The sequence below is a fragment of the Dreissena polymorpha genome, unplaced genomic scaffold (genome assembly GCF_020536995.1).
Source record: "Dreissena polymorpha isolate Duluth1 unplaced genomic scaffold, UMN_Dpol_1.0 chrUn034, whole genome shotgun sequence".
Lineage (NCBI taxonomy): Eukaryota > Metazoa > Mollusca > Bivalvia > Myida > Dreissenidae > Dreissena > Dreissena polymorpha.
In genome coordinates, this window is record NW_026273348.1 from 128,887 (window position 1) to 146,142 (window position 17,256).

Genomic DNA, 17,256 nt, shown 5'->3' on the forward strand with positions numbered 1-17,256 from the left:
AAATCTATGTTAATGAAACATGATAATTTTTAAATATTAAGTTATTGACAGCAAACGTGTTTCACGATGACACTCGATGCCCCATATAAGTATTCAGCATTAATATAGCCGTTACGCGTCAAGATATTCAATAAACTGTAAAATATCTTCAGGTCAATAAAAATCAAACCATCTGGTAAAAAATGACTCATGAGTAAAAAAATGTTGAGATATGTTTTCCTTGTATTTAGTATGAACGCCGTTAAAATCACATCACATGCCTTCGTATTGAAATAATGTACGTCATTTTACATGACCTTGTATCGAGGAGGATCGTTGAAATTATCCTAGTAAGCCACTTGAATCAAACAATATTTATGTAGGTAACGGATAAATGACTCAGAGGTAGGTTGCAAATGGTCGCAGAAATAATTAAATGACACATAACGTCACATGTGATTTGGTCGGGAAAGCATCCACAATCCTCGTTTGTCCAGCGCCCTAACAACTGAGCTACCCATCCCGATAATACAAATACTAAGCTTAAAACAACGAAATAAAAACATCATACATGATAGGGACTTAGATTCAGTTCACCTCGTTAGTGAAGCATATAAAAAAAACAACAACAGTAGAACAGGCATTGTGAAATACAACATAATTTTACAGCTGGGCTCGAACCCATGACATTCGTTATAAGAGCTTTAGATTAATGAGCTGCTCTATAAAAATGTAAATTACACGTTGTGACGTTGTTTATGACTTTCGTGTTTACTTGAGCAAATAAGTGCATTCGTGTCCTCGATTTTACTCGATAACATCCTGGAAATTAAAAAACTACTCAAACTAATGACCTTATAAGTTATCATTTAAAACAAGGGATATAAAAAAATTATATTCCTCAGCTAATTACAGTTTTGGGTAAATGCTTTTCCGGTAGCTCAGTACTGCATACGTAATATAACTACTTCACCATGCGCTTTTCACAAATATTCAATTCAATTCAATGTTTTATAAGAGTCTCATTCGCAATACATAATTATACAATTAAAATACATATAAAAGCACAGTTACATGTATGCGACCAATCATAATATGATTTATAAGAGACTATATAATTACATACTTATATACAATAACCATTATTGACTAACAAATGAATTCCACATCGTTAATACTTACTTCTATTAAAATAATTTATTGTAGCTAAGACTATGTGGTTTTATTTACACTTGTCAACATTGTTCATACATTAAAATACCATTTGTTTTTTAAAACCTCTATAAACTATTTTACAAATGTACAGCATAAAACTTAAGTATATATAATTCATTTTGAATATAAAATATTCCTTCTTTCTTTGAGAATATTAGAGAAGTATTTGGCTGATATATAGAGCAACTTCTCATCTGTAAATATGTATTTAAGTATCTCAGTATCTGACATGTTGTGACAATTTGGAGTTTCAATTAAAATGTTCATTAGACTTTTCCTGATATTCACATATAAAGGACAGTGAAAAAGTACATGTATCTCATCCTCCACTATGTTTTTACAATGGAAACATGTTCGATTACCCAATTCAATATTTTCATATCGACCAGTTTCTAATCTAAGCGGTGCCACACCGCATCGAAACTTAGCTAATGTACTTCTATACAAAAAGGTATGTTGTCTTTAACATATGCTTCTGTTCTAAAGTCTGTTTTAAATAATCTTTACAGTCTCAATTTATTATGACCAACACCTCTAGTTCCGGTATTACTATTGACTGCACACATGTACGCCACTGTCAGCAAAGTTTATTACAACCTCAAATATGTGTAACACAGTATTAAAGTAATAGGAAATCTGCGGCAGGTCTCTCACGCTTCTATCATCGTTTATTTGTATGTACTGCTATTAAGCCACTGTATGTTATGCTTCCCCGGTTGCCTTTTGCTTGTTTTATATAATATAACTTTACAACAAAAGGATTTCCATTCAATAGGAATACAATTATTTGTCCGATCATGAATGCTTCATACAACACGCAATTGTATTCTTTCTTTTTATTCTTTGAAAAAGATGACTTAATATAATTAAGGCAGGGACAGATTGAAATCGCATTGGGCACTTGTTCTTTATTTAGCAATTGCAAACATATTACATTTTTTTAACATATTCCAATAAATGATGCACACTTTTTGAAGATTCAAATGTACCAAATTGTGTAAATGAAGCTTAAAACATAAACGTGTACATATAAAAGGTAACGATAACATAAGCCCATAAATAGAGCTTAATTTTGCAAAACTTTCCTAAATAAATGTATTTATAAGAATATAATGTGCGTTTATATAGCGAAATAATTAGTTTAATCGGCTTGTCTGTATTTATTTATTCGTGTATTGTAAACCATGATTACACACAGCAGTGAGTGAACAATAAGTTATAAACCCAACACTTGTTATTATTCATTTATATTGATATTATAGTTGTATTTTACTCGTGCACTAATAATTGATAGGAACCACGCCAATGCTAACATCCAAACGCGGATTTAAATAAAAGGATGGTGGTAGTTTTATGGCTTGTTTTTTCAAATCTATACCTTTGGCTTAATGCAAATAACAGTAAAATATTTTCATATTTGGTAATCATTTGCAGAAAAACGGTTAAATACCATATGAGATATTCACGAGAATTCTGACACCGGTCGCAAATTTTCAGATAATGCATGTTTTTTTTTTCGCCATATGATCTTATCTAAACAAATACAAACATGTCTGACACATTCGTACGTCCCACGTACACTTAAAACGATATACCAAGCAGTGGTTATACCTAAAGCACTTTACGGATGTAAATTCTGGAATACATACACGCAAACGGACATTACAAGGCTTGAGGTAGCACACAGGTTTTGCGTTAATTACATACAATCGTTGACACCATCTACCAGCACGGACTTTTTACACGCAGTGTTAGATATTGAATCGCTCGAAACATGTGTTGACGCAAGAAAACTTACAATTTTGGACAGTTATGCAGACTTCCTTGTAGATACTTTAGATAGCATTGCTCCTGAATAGACTGACGCGATTTCTTAACAATGATTTTCAAAGCCAAGCATGTATCCCAACTATATTTAGGTTATGAGTTCAATCTAAATGAATATCTTAATATGTACTTGAACAGTGGGACCTTTGTATAAAGAATACAGCGGAAGTGCATTCTCCGGAGACACGTGACACATCCATCCAGAGAAGCCAGGTATTCGGAAATATGCACTCAAAAACCTGGCTTGTCCGCGAAAATGCCGAAGGGCGGTAACCCATATGTGCCTTATGTAATATATAAGTCCCATGCAGAGTTGCTGCCTATTGTGAAATCAGTAAATAGAGCGGTAGGAAACACGTTATCAAGATTATACGCGGAACAGTGTCACAAGTGCTCAAGATGGTGTGAAAGTAGTATTTTACACTTACTTTTTTCTGCCCTTATAATAATCCACACATAACACGCAAGATGGCACTCGTCAGTCAAACTTGCGGGATAGACATCTTACTATGGTGCAGTTTACCGCTTGAACAACAAGCAGACGTATTGATGTGTCGAAAGTTCCTCAATGCAGGCGCGTCAAATTTTAAAATGCTTAAAACGTTATATCGTGGGCTAAAGGGAAACGTATAAAAAGAAACAAACTTGCTTGGGCACTGTGGTCGTAAATACTAAAGAGAACGTATTCTATAATTTATTTTCGCAGCTTGATTTCTTAGTTTCTTATGTTGCTATCAATCTTGCCGCAATACGCTATGAGTACATGATCAGTAAACAGAAGTTGTTATAGAATTGCGTTTTCGTATCTAGAATGCCAGATTGTGTTCGCGTATGTTTTGGTCAGCATTGGTTTGAGAATACATTCCCGTATGTATTGGTGCACTTCGATATGATATGTTTAATGTTTAATCCTCATGCGTACTTCTTTTGTCTCTGTTTCATTGACCTCTAGGAGATGTATTTCTCTTAACAATATCAATGTAATTTAGTCCATGCCTATAAATAATAGTTAAAAAATATGTGTATATAAGTTTGATGTATTTATCGTGTCAATGTTTACTGTGTTGATCGCTAAAGAAGTGTAAGATATTATGCGATGTATACATATTACTCTTATGCTTTTTGTTTTGAAGGGTGAACGGAGACATTTCTTATAGTGAAATGTGTATTCCATACGTTACAAATATACATATCGCGGTGATTTGATCGATTGTTTTCGTTATTTTATGTTATAATCATGGCATAATGACACAGTATATAACACAACTACGTGTAAGAAACAAATTTTTATTTCAATTAATTCAAGATATTAGTAGGACATGTTTTAATTAGTTGCATTTTAAGTATATTTTTCTTCATGTAAATAGTTGTAAATAATGGCATGCTATTACGTTTGCACACATTCGAAGCGGATTTGTTAATTAAAACCACCAACAGCTTCAAGTAAAAATATTTTAAATGTTAGCGATTTTATTTCTTTGCGTTTTTGTAGTGTATTACCATGTTCATAACAATCACTTTAAAGGTCTAAACTCAACACATGTTAGTAAATATATCTAGCCATATTTAGTTTCAATACATTTAATACGATCGCGAATAATGTTATACAATGTGTTTTCAATACATGAATATATCAACTGTTAAAATAAGACAATCACCTAAAAAGCAAGAAAACAAAACAAGGGAAAATTTTCCCGTGAAGGAATTTCCTCAACCTTAAATAATTGTCTCGTTAAACAAATCTGTACCACAATGCAACCGTTTCGGGTTTTCTATGGTACATCATTCAGTTTCAGAAGGTCTTCATCACGAGGAGGCTGGTCAACATCAGGAGGATCGACATCACGTTCACCAACCCTTCAGCTGAAATGAAGATCAACAAACGCCTTATCGCATGTACTCGCTACACGAAGCGTTTCTCAAAAGATATTTTGTTTGAAAGAAGATGGCATTTAATGAAATTACATGATTGATATATATGTGTTTGCCTTTTATCTCCATTAAGATTAAAGAACATACTAGCTTAACAGCGTTGTACTTTAACGCCGATATTAATATCCATTATGTGGTTTTTTAATAGTCGGAGATATAGTTTACAATTTTAATGATTGCTTGCGACAATTATTATAATTATTCACAACAGTAGTTTATATGTATGTTTCAAACACCATTTGTATTCATATCGACACATTTAACTTGTTCTTATTTAAATTTCTTTCTACTTTTGTCTAACTTAAGCTATTTCTGATGGCTAAAATTTCATACTAACATACTAGGCACGAACAGGCAAGTTTATCACCGCAAAAGCTCCCTACTTCGTTTTCAAATGATATATTTGTGTGTATGTTTTGTCCATATTAAACTTTTAAAAGATAAATTACAATACAGGACAATGATAAACAGGAAACCTCTATATCTAGTTTTGATAAGGCACACAGTTGGCTTCCTATTTGCTAAGTATCGATATATTGCGTATATTTTTATTTCCCATGATTAACCATCGTTGAGAATTATATAACATTTTATTTTCATAGCTGCTTTTGTATATTCCTGTGTTGCATGATACAAACACTGGCTATGTTGTTTACCATTTCATCTTTTTATGTTCAAATTAATGTTAAAAATCCTTTTTTTTCAAAGCTGATATATTTTTTAAATGTTTTGATCGTTATTTTAGTGAATTAATTAAGTTATATACACAATTTAAAAAGTTGTTATTGCATTAAAGCTCTTAAACAATTGCCAACAAGATATATTATGTTCAGTTTTAATTATTTGTATTATTAATCATTTAAAAAAAAGAACTTACAATCTTATTTATTACTAATGCCATGTATTTATTTAAACTATTTTAATATAAAATGTTATCGGCACACTAGTATGCTGATGAATGTCATGCAACTAAATGTGTATTGTGTGTTATATAGGACATATTTGCCCCCATTGGAAACATGTTGCTCTGTAAATCTAAATAAAATACCGGACTTATATCGTGTCCGTTTGAAATATTTAAATCACAAAAAAGAAACAATTAAAACCCAGATACATTTTCAGAATAGATACGTCTTTTATGTCTGTAAGGCTTGTAATTGATAGCAGGTCACCTTTAGCAAAACCCGATACAAAATATGCGAATATGAACCACACTACACAAACATACACAATCATTCAAGTGTTGTTGGAGATATGAGCCCCAATCCCATATCACGCACTACAAAATCAAGCAATGCTAAAATACGGTTAGCTTACCTCCGGATTTGCTGCAAAGTTTGGTGGTGGTGGAAGTGTAGCCCGTGCTGCATGCGCACTTGTTGCTCACGCAGGTAGCAGAAGTGGGGCACTTTGTACTCTTGTCACCGCTACAATTACCGTCAAACCCTTGAAAGTAGATACGTTTTTAATGACTATGCATGTTCCATTTGACTAATACTTCCCGATATGATGTTTCAATCAAAACCATGGTATGTATAAGATACATGTAGATATGTTCTGACAACATTTCGCCTTACCAATTGCGCAAATCTCGGATGCAGCATTTAGGTCGCATACAGCATCAGTTGTAGTTACCGTGTCGCAATCAGTGGTCGTAGTACAGGCTGTGCCTAGGTCTGAAATATGTATTCCAAGTTAGTGTTCTTAATATAAGGCCACATACGTAGGCTAGTTATAGATTTCAGATTCAGATTTTATTTACATCATTTCCAGAAGGCCAATGGCCCATGTGGACACATTTTTGTACAAACAATATAATATTTACAGTAATAAACATATGTACATAATTAATTCAAGCACATGAAATTATAATAATTTCATAAGTAGTGTCAATAAGTATTTTACAGCAAGAAATACATATTAACCGTAATAATAATGTTTAAGAGGAGTACTCATACTTATCAATACATATTGCATTAATGTTATCGTTCAAGTACTCTACATAACAAAACCTAAAGAGAGTAAAACAAGAACTCACGCAAAATTCTGAGTGTACAGCCACGTCACATAGTCGGCAGCATACATAGATAGATGACAAACATGAAATACGTTTAATTTAAGAGGAGTTCTCATACTAATCAGTACATAATGCGTTATTTGTAATAAACACTGACTCCACAAACAAAACTTATAAGGCGTAAACAAGAACGCACAAAAACACTCATTATGCATTCACATACAAAATCAGGAACAGCAGCATTTTAAATATTTCAACTAGTTTATGGGCAAAGATACATCAAAAGGGCACATACATGTTCGCAGATCTAACTAAAAATGCGGCATGGACAAAAGCACTCAGTTTTCTTAATACAGATTCATTATCGGAAGACATCAATTCTATAAATTTTTGCATATTTGGTCGGTTTCTGTAATATGAAGGTATATATTTAACTCTTAAATCTGTATATAATTTGCATTCAATCACAAAATGATATTCGTCTTCTAGACGATTACAAACAATACATGTCCTTTGCTCAACAGGTGTTGGGTTGGGCTTAGACCATCTGCCACTTTCTATTCTCAATCTATGAGAGGATACTCGTAACCTGGTAAGGTTGAATCTGTATTTTTTAATATTACATAATTCTAAATAAGGTTGAAGTTGAAAGGATGCTATATTCCTATAAAAAAGAGCTCTACTCGAGTTAACCAATCGGCCGTTCCAATTTTGGATAAAATTATCTGTAAGTCGCTGTTTAATAGCTGCAAGAAATACAGTATCGTGACCGACATCCTGAAAATACCAGGCATCGTAAAAACCAATTGTGCTTAGCAAATCACGTAGTAGGGAACACCAACTTTTTTTTTATTAGGGTATCTTTCGCAGTCACTCAACAATGTAAGGTAAACTTTTTTATTGAATTTATTACTATTAGTATGTAATATTTTAACCCAATATTTTATAATATTAAACTATCTACTTGTTTGACAGTTAAGGCGCCCAAGTTCGCCGTATATTAAATCGTTTTGAGTAGTTCTTTTAACACCAAGAAGACTTTTGCAAAATTGCATATGAATACGTTCTATAGCATCGCCCTTGACAAAACCCCAAACTTCACTTCCGTAATTAAGAATAAGTGATATAAGTTTATCAAACAAGTCTAATCTGTGTTTCACAGTAATGTCAGTATATTTGTAAAGGTATTTGTTCATCTTAAAAATGGCCTTCAATGATTGGCCAGATAATGTTCTTTGTGCATCAGAGAACGAGCCACCAGTCGTGAATACGACACCAAGGTAATTGAACTTAGAAACAATATCAATTGCAATATCATTGTAGTGGAACGAAATATTGTTTGGCAACCGTCCCCCTTTTCTGAATATCATGACTTTAGTTTTATCGACATTCACTACTAACTTCCAGCGTTTACAATATTCATGAAACACATTTAGATTGTGTTGCAATTCCTCAGCGTTATTTGCAAAAAGAATGATATCATCTGCATACAACACAAGAAATAGTTTGAAATTATCTACATCTATACCATTTATGCCACTTTTAGCTAACACTGATTCTAAATCATTTAAAAACATAGAAAACAGAAAAGGCGATAGGCATTCTCCTTGTCGGACCCCTAGCATACATTCGAAATCTTCACTTAATTGATTACAATATTTAACTCTAGATTTAACAGACGAGTATATCGATTTTACAATATTAAAAATTTTGCCTCGAAACCCTAGTTTAATGAGTTTGCTCCAAAGGTTTTCTCGGACTACATAATCAAATGCTTTACTAAAATCCACAAATACACAATAAAGCTGTTTTCCTTTATTAAGTAAGTGTGTCAGAAGACCATGCAGTACAAAAATATTATCAAGCGTGCTCATATTTTGTCTAAAACCCGCCTGTGCTTCAACGTATACATAATAATGTTCCGCCCAATGTGAGAGTCTAATGTTTAAAATGCGAGTAAACAGTTTTCCTAACGTACTCAATAATGTTATACCTCAATAGTTAGTTTCGTCATTTATGCTACCCTTCTTATGCAGAGGAACAACAAAACCCTCAGACCAGGAAGTTGGAAAATAACCACTATCAAATATTTTGTTAAACAGTGTATGTAGATAAGGCAAAAGGGTGTCTCTACCATGGATAAAAAACTCATTTATATGCATATCAGGTCCTCCACTTTTATTAGATTTCAATTCCTTAATAGCTTTATTGATTAGTTCTGTTGAAATGGGCTCATTTAATTCATCAAACATTACACTAAATTCGTTTCTCTCATACCGTTCCAAGAAGTAGATAACATCCTCATCAGGCGTAAAAAACATACTGTTTGGATTATTAACGCTTTTGAAATATTGTTTAAAAGTACTCAGGGAAATATTGGACTGTTGAATTCCTGCAGATTGTTTGAGCATATTCCAGTACATTTTAGCATTTTTAAATCTTGAATGTTCGAGCTTTCGGGTTTGTGACCTATCGTACTGTAATTTTTGTTTCCGTATACATAGCTTATAATCTGACCTAGTTTTATTAAGAACCATTTTGTTTTCGTCTGTTTTATTATTTCTAAATTTATTCAGATGACTGTAAAAAAGATCCCTTTTTTCAGCACATTCGGTAGAAAACCAGGGTTTTTCATGTGTATTTTGCTGTGAGCTAACATAGCTTAAGTTATTTCTAATTTTATGTTTAAATAAAGGGGAGGCAACTCCATCTAATATTTCATTTAGTTTAACAATGCAACAGTCTATGCCATGTGATGACGCGCTGTTGCTAACAGCATTTGTCCATGTATTTAAATTGTCAATAACATCACTTGAGTGTAAAGCTTCCTGATATAATTGCTTATGGTCATTGTCCCAAACATATTTATAATTTAATCCCCCCGCGATACCATTTCGGTCAATACAATTATTGATTGGCGGCTTACTATCTTTAAACGCAAAAGAAAAATCAATTAAGCAATGGTCGGATAAAATATTTGGATCCTCAACTCGGAAAGAGTGAACACAATTAAAAATACCTGGCGTTGCTATGACATAATCGACTACACTAGAACCTGTTCTGCCAATGAAAGTGTACTTTCCATCCTGATCCCTATCACACCTTCCATTTAAAATACGCATTCCGGTTTGTTTACATAAATCTAGTAACACGATTCCGTTATTATTAATACGACCTTTGTCCTGGGAACACCGCACGGTGCATGCAGTATCAGCTACATAACCATCGGGTAAAAAATCAATATGAGTAATATTTTCATCTGACACAAAATCGGGTAAATCAGATGTATGTGCATTCATATCACCACATAATATAACATTTAAATTTTCACCATGTTTGGAATTAAGATTGTGTATATAATCGAGTACTCTATCAAGTGTATGGCGTTCCACGCTAGCCTGTCTCGAACTATTCTCAGGTATAACGTAGCATAAAAATATATACAAGTCATGTTGTAAACAAATTTAAGATTCAGATATCTTAATACAAAAAATGTCATCTTCGCTTGTAAACACTAAAGTATCTTTGCTAGTGAGTTCATTTCGAATGTAAACAATAATTCCACCGGATGCCCGTTTGCTTGATTGTAATAATTGAGTTCTATTTAAAACATAATGATCAAAACTATTTACATTTAAATCTGAGAACTCGTTCGTCCAAGTTTCAGTAAGCAAAACAATATCATGCGATGAAAACACATTAATCAGCTCACTCGATTGTAATTTATTTACACGTCTTGTCGATAATCCTTGGACATTCAATAATGCTATTCGCAGATTGGCCTCCTGTAAAACGTCCTAGATTTTCACCTGTCGCGCATCGTCGGTTGCAACTGGCACATATTTACTATTTTCAACGTGATTCCCGTTTGTAGGTGTATTTTCGCTAGCTGGTGTTAAGTTTACTATGCTATTTATAGCGCTGGTCAAACCTACAGCGCTATTTTTATTGTCGGGGAAAACCGTTTTGTCACTTTTTATTTTATTTTTACTAGCGCTGCTCTGACGCCTGTACGGAACAGATGACTGTGACCTGCGCTCGGCCCTATCAGTGGGCCTATTTGCGATTCTCGTCCGGTCCCTTGTAGGCGTTGTCTCGTCGCGACTTAATGTTGGGTTGTCGTTGTCAGCAGCGATGGATTTGATCGCCGTCTCGTCTTACGTATTTGCTGGCTTGGTGCTTAAAAGTAGAGTTGGCTGTTTCAAATATTGTGTGATATTTGGGGTCTTAAACGATGTAAAGCTTGTGGGTTGGTTAGTAATGCTTAGCATTTTGCTGCCCATTGCGACCTGATCAGTTGTGCTGACGGGAATTGCTGTACTGTTTGTGACGACTTCGCTATTCGTGCTCGACGGTGCCGTCTCCCGGAAACCTGTGGGGACAGGGTCGCATGTCTCCATCGGGGCTCGATCCTGTGAGCTGGGTACGTTTGGCGGGACGACAACGTGTGTGACGGACTGGCTCAACTTTCTTTCAGCAGAGGTCAGGGATAGTTCATGTACTTGTGGATGATGTGGCCTTATTGGTGTTATATGATCGAGCTTGGCTAGTCTGTTTGCTCCTATGAATTGGCTGCACTCTGGCAACTCATCTTGTATTAGATTGCCGTCCTGGATTAGCTTGGCGGGGTAAATAAGTTGGACCCTCGACCGAGGATCCCGATTTTTCAGCTCTTTGAACTTTGGCCACAGGCGTCCGCGCGCCTCTTGTATTTCTCTTGGGAAATCATGGTCAACGGAGAATGGTGTGCTTTTCAGGCGTCTGACGTTACTCATACTATGTTCTACGTCACCAAAATCCCGAAAATTATTTGCCTGTGCTGATGCTGCCGCAGAGAGTTTCTCTGGCCGAGTCTGTGTGCTCGAGCGATGTACACGCACTGGCTATCTATGTCAAGATGATTCTTAAGGAAATCCTGCAGTATTTTCGTGCAATTCTCACCATAATTTTCAATAAACCCACGGAATATGAGGTTATTTCGCCGTGCTCTAGCTTCCATGTCAATAGATTTGTAAGCTAATGTCTTGAGAAATCTCGTCTGAGCATTCGTAGTACTGACGACCTGGCACAATTTATCCGTTACATTTGCAACAGTGTCATGCAGGGGTGATAATTCTCGGCTACAGTTCACTTGTTCGTTTCGAATAAATCGCAGCTCGTCGAACATGTGTACCATTTTATTGTCTAGTGAACTCTGTGCAAAATCTTGTCTGGACACTTGGGACAACATTTGACCAGTTTGACCAGTTTGATTACAGCCCACATAATTAGGCGGATCGGACAAAACAACATATCTGTTTTGAATTGGTAGACAAAAGTCTTGATTATCCATGTTTGTAAGCGACGCTTGTAAAGTTTATTTACCTTTATATATAGTCCAATCAATTTGACGAGGTAGTAAACCGGTTTTCAATAACACATCACGATGCACATATGATAATCCATATTCCTTTGTTCGCGCACAGTGAAAAAATCAAAGAAATAAAAAGTAGCCATACAGACACATTTTTTACGGCGTACAATCTTCCGATGAGTTTATATATTTATAGTACCATCCTTTTTGCACTATCCACGAATTTTAACAGCTTTTAACACATGAAAACATTTATTTTTATTAACTTTTATTGTCCGGTTTGAAAAAATCCGCCATCACAGCAGGGGCGATCACTCAAACATCTAATCATAATAAATCACAAAGCATATAGTTAACATTTGTCATATCGATTTAACAATGTTCAATGTTATCGTTTTATAGAATAGAATAACTAATAACAATACTCGTGTAATAATCATTAATAATCAATGTAATAAATAGATCTACATATATGTTAATTAATAACATCGAAAGCAGTATGGATAGCTTTTAATATCGGACCTATCGTAACCACTCTATAATACTTCAACGATTTAGTGTACTTACTTGCTTTGCACGCTGTTCCTTGTTTTGTGTAGCCGGATTTACATGAACAGATATGGGATCCTGTTGAAAGGGCATTCGGAGTTCGGATTTGTTGTCGTGTCGCAATCAGCGGTCGTGGTACAGGCAAAGCCTAGGTCTGAAATATGTATTCCAAGTTAGTATTCTTAATATGAGGCCACATATGTAGGCTAGTTATAATCATAATAACAAAGCATATAGTTAACATTTTTCATATCGATTTAACACTGTTCAATGTTGTCGTTTTATAGGAGAATAACTAATTGCAATAATCGTGTAATAATCATTAATAATAAATGTAATAAATTGATTTACATAATTGTATATTAATAACATCGGAAGCATTATGGATAGCTTTAGAAACATTAGAAACATGTGGCTCTGTAAATCTAAACAAAATGCCGGTCTATCTTTTCCGTTTGAAATATTTAAATCACAAAAAAGAAACAATTAAAATCCAGATACATTTCCAGAAAAGATACGTCTTTTATGTCAGTAAGGCTTGTAATTGATAGCAGGTCACCTTTAGCAAAAACCGATACAAAATATGCGAATATGAACCACACTACACAAACATACACAATCATTCAAGTGTTGTTGGAGATATGAGCCCCAATTACATATCACGCACTACAAAATCAAGAAATGCTAAAATACGGCTAGCATACCCCCTGATTTGCTGCAAAGTTTGGTGGTGGTGGAAGTGTAGCCCGTGCTGCATGCGCACTTGTTGCCCACGCTGGTAGCAGAAGTGGGACACTTTGTACTCTTTTCGCCACTACAATTACCGTCAAACCCTTGAAAGTAGATACGTTTTAAATCAATATGCATGTTTCAATTGAATAATACTTCTCGATATGATGCTTCAATCAAAACAATGGAATGTATAAAATACATGTAGATATGTTCTTACAACATGTCGCCTTACCAACTGCGCAAATCTTGGATGCAGCATTTAGGTCGCATACAGCATTAGTTGTAGTTACCGTGTCGCAATCAGTGGTCGTAGTACAGGCTGTTCCTAGGTCTGAAATATGTATTCCAAGTTAGTGTTCTTTATATAAGGCCACATACGTAGGCTAGTTATAATCATAATACATCACAAAACATATATAGGAAAATAACTAATTACAATAATCGTGTGATAATCATTAATAATATATGTAATAAACAAATTCACATACATGTATTTTAATAACATCGGAAGCATTATGGAGAGCTTTTAATATCGGACCTATCGTAACCACTCTATAATAATTCAATGATTTAGTGTACTTACTTGCTTTGCATGCTGTTCCTTGTTTGGTGTAGCCGGATTTACATGAACAGGTTTGGGATCCTGTTGAAGGGCATTCGGAGTTCGGATTTGTTGTCGTGTCGCAATCAGCGGTCGTGGTATAGGCAGAGCCTAGGTCTGAAATATGTATTCCAAGTTAGTGTTCTTGATATGAGGCCACATACGTAGGCTAGTAATAATCATAATAAATCACAAAGCATATAGTTCACTTTTTATATCGATTTAACACTGTTCAATGTTGTCGTTTTATAGGAGAATAACTAATTACACTAATCGTGTAATTATCAATAATAATTAATATAATTAATAAATTTACATACAAGTATAGTAATAACATTGGAAGCATTATGGATACATTTAAATATCGGACCTATCGTAACCACTCTATAATAATTCAATGATTTAGTGTACTTAATTGCTTTGTACGCTGTTCCTTGTTTTGTGTAGCCTGATTTACATGAACAGGTTTTGGATCCTGTTGAAGGGCATTCGGAGTTCGGATTTGTTGTCGTGTCGCAATCAGCGGTCGTTGTACAGGCAGTGCCTAGGTCTGAAATATGTATTACAAGTTAGTGTTCTAAATATAAGGCCAAATACGTAGGCTAGTTATAATCATAATAAATCACAAAGCATAAAGTTAACAGTTTTAATATCGATTTAACACTGTTCAATGTTGTCGTTTTATAGGAGAATAGCTAATTACAATAAATCGTGTAATAATCAGTAATAATAAATTTAATAAATAAATTTGCATACATGAATATTAATAACATCGAAAGCATTATGGATAGATTTTAATATCGGACCTATCGTAACCACTCTATAATATTTCTATGATTTAGTGTACTTAATTGCTTTGCACACTGTTCCTTGTTTGGTGTAGCCGGTTTTGCATGAACAGGTTTGGATCCTGTTGAAGGGCATTCGGAGTTCGGATTTTTTGTCGTGTCGCAATCAGCGGTCGTGGTACAGGCAGTGCCTAGGTCTGAACTAGCTATTCTAAATTATTTATTGTTCATAATTTAATGTCACATATGACACATTCGTTATAATGTTTAATTAATTTGTAATGCATATGACTAACATTTTCCACATCGATGTGGCACCTTATGCGTATCCTACGTCACGGCGCCAAAAATGAATATCTTATGTGGCACTTTGTGACTATATTGCGTCACGGCGAATAAAATGATAATCTATTGTTTCCTAAAGTTCGTTTTAAGTCGCGTTGTGTAATTTTTTGATTTGACTTAAATGTCCCAGATTCGTAGATTATTCATCAGTTTGCATAATAAGGCAACAAGTCTTTTTGTAGCATATAACAACTTTTATTCTTGATCAAATATTGTATTGTAAATGTATTTTATTCTTATTTGTATTGTAATTCTTCTTTAAGAAATTGAGGCAAGAAATAATCAGAAAAGAAATAAACAAGATTCTCCAACACAAAATATAATCCGTCCAGAAAAAACAAATGTCCAAATGTCCGTCTCTCTTGCACTATCCCGTGAAGCCAGAAATTGGGATATTCACTTGTGCTTATTCAAAACCGCTTGGCTTGAATGGCTCGCTGCCTTGGCTCGAATAGAGGCCTCAACACGGTCCGTTTTATACAAAAATGGTGACCTTGGTGCTGACCTACTTGTTTTAGGAAGTAAACAGCGTTATCCATCACTTTGACATAAACTTATAACCATACAAAATATAACTATAAACGGGATATAACAATGTCCATCACTTTTTGGTCGTTCAATTATTTCTTACTATATAGGCTTATTTAACCTGTTTATATAAGCTGTTTACATAAGCAGTTCGTGTATAATTAATATTTTATTGACCGCAAGATATGGTCGAACGTGCTTCATTCCTGTCCTAAATGTATTTCGCCCGTGACAATGCATCTCATGTTACTAAAATAGTGATGACCATATAGAAATAGTGTTACATCGATTTATTTTACCACCATCAGAGTGATAACTGTCAATACAGTTTGTCTAGTATAGATGAAAAATCAATTAATAGCAATTATCTTTCATAATAACGATACATGCAATAATAATATCCAAATCATCACGCATATCATTTACATCGGCCTATATTGCGACAAATCTATAATTGTTAACATTTAAATTATTGAATGCACTTGCTTGCTTTGCACGCCGATCCTTGTTTGGTATAGTCTGCGGCGCATGTGCAGATTTTGGTTCCTGTGTTAGGGCACACGGAGTTTGCGACTGAAGCACACTCTCCCGTCACGGAACATGCTTCGTCGAGAACTACAACGTCAAACGTCAATTTAAACAAGTGATACAAAACCTATTTCGCTTTCTTTGTAGGTTAAGATAAGCGAAACTGGAGTCAATGTTTTTTCAGATATGTACATTCTTGAAATGTGAATCTTGATTATGACATAAGCTGTGATATTGGTTAAATCATCACACTAATAAAAAATCATATGTGTTCAAACTCAGCAGTCTTTTTTACAATAAAGAGCTTTAAATGAGCCATATACAGAGGATATTTATTATTTGAGCAAAAAAACGTGGATCAGTTCGTGAGTGAATATATATATATATATATATATATATATATATATATATATATATATATATATATATATAATATGCATAAAGTCGCGAGTAGCAAATTGCTTATGTCCAAACAGTCAATTTCAATCATTCAATATTTGTTAACTAAACAAATAATGCGCGAACATGCGCTCATGTTGGAATGTGCTTTCTAAAACTGTCCACTTATGCATTTTAATAGCTGTTTTGCATAAACAATACATACGTCTCGTGTTAACGAAATCTGATTAAAATATGTATTGTTTTAATTATACAACAGTTGTCAACTGGACACTTTTAGCTGGCAATAGTAGTTGATATATTGGATCGTATTTTTTATTGTATCGCATTACAAAATGTTCGGAAAATAATTCCTTATTTCTGCATTAACTTCGTCGTCATTTAGTTTTCAAATAAAACATTTAGTTCTCGATAATTGAAAAACATATTTTCAATATTGAAGTAACTAATACAATGTTAACAT

The 17,256-nt window shown here is 34.1% G+C and overlaps 1 long non-coding RNA gene across 1 annotated transcript; it reads right to left on the reverse strand.

The window, feature by feature from the left end:
* Positions 1–4,348: 4,348 nt before the first annotated feature.
* On the reverse strand, positions 4,349–7,622 carry LOC127863765 (uncharacterized). The gene is made up of 3 exons (XR_008041168.1): positions 6,531–7,622; positions 6,271–6,399; positions 4,349–4,884 (listed from the first exon to the last, which is right to left on the reverse strand). It is a non-coding gene; the product is annotated as an uncharacterized LOC127863765 (long non-coding RNA).
* Between the last annotated feature and the right edge of the window lie 9,634 nt (positions 7,623–17,256).